The 627-nt window shown below is 41.1% G+C and overlaps 1 non-coding gene across 1 annotated transcript; it reads left to right on the top strand.

Moving 5' to 3' along the window:
* On the top strand, nt 1-72 carry trnat-cgu (transfer RNA threonine (anticodon CGU)). Its single transcript has one exon. It is a non-coding gene; the product is annotated as a tRNA-Thr (tRNA).
* Nucleotides 73-627: the final 555 nt, after the last annotated feature.

Here is a 627-nt window from a genome sequence, read left to right as displayed (position 1 = left end):
GGCACGGTGGCCAAGTGGTAAGGCGTCGGTCTCGTAAACCGAAGAGCGTGGGTTCAAACCCCACCCGTTCCTGTTTCATTTGTCACCGCTTTCCTTTAGTTTCAAAGTCTTAAAAAAACTCACAATGTAGGGATCTCAATAGTAAGAGAACATAACTGTCGCCAGTGATTAGTATTCTTGCATATCCTGCCTTGTTTTTTAGTCGACAAAGCTTGTTTCTCTTCACACCCAACTTCTGAATGATCGCCTCAGCATTGGGAAGGAACGTGCGCTTTGTACAGCCCCCGACTCCATGGTCTGATCACAAACAGATCGGGTGAGCTGTCAGTCCAGGTTGGAAGGAACGTTCGAAAGCACTAAAAATCTGACTTAGAAACGAGAAGACCGTGTTTTTTTAAACGAGTAAACGATAAAATAATATACTGCCTGCAAGACTATGTCAAGTTCAAGTTCAAGTTTCAAGTTCAAGTTCAAGTTTATTGTCATTATACTCATACACAGGTATATGGTATAACGAAATGCTATTTAGCAAGCTCTCGGACATAAGTAGTACAAAGAAGAAAACACAACAACAATACAATTGTATAACAAAAGAAAGACAGAGACAACAGCCGATGTGCAAAAACA

Source organism: Lepisosteus platostomus, chromosome 5 (genome assembly GCF_059453375.1).
Source record: "Lepisosteus platostomus isolate fLepPlt1 chromosome 5, fLepPlt1.hap1, whole genome shotgun sequence".
Lineage (NCBI taxonomy): Eukaryota > Metazoa > Chordata > Actinopteri > Semionotiformes > Lepisosteidae > Lepisosteus > Lepisosteus platostomus.
The sequence above is the reverse complement of the archived record's forward strand: the minus strand, read 5'-3'. Positions and strand labels throughout refer to the sequence as shown.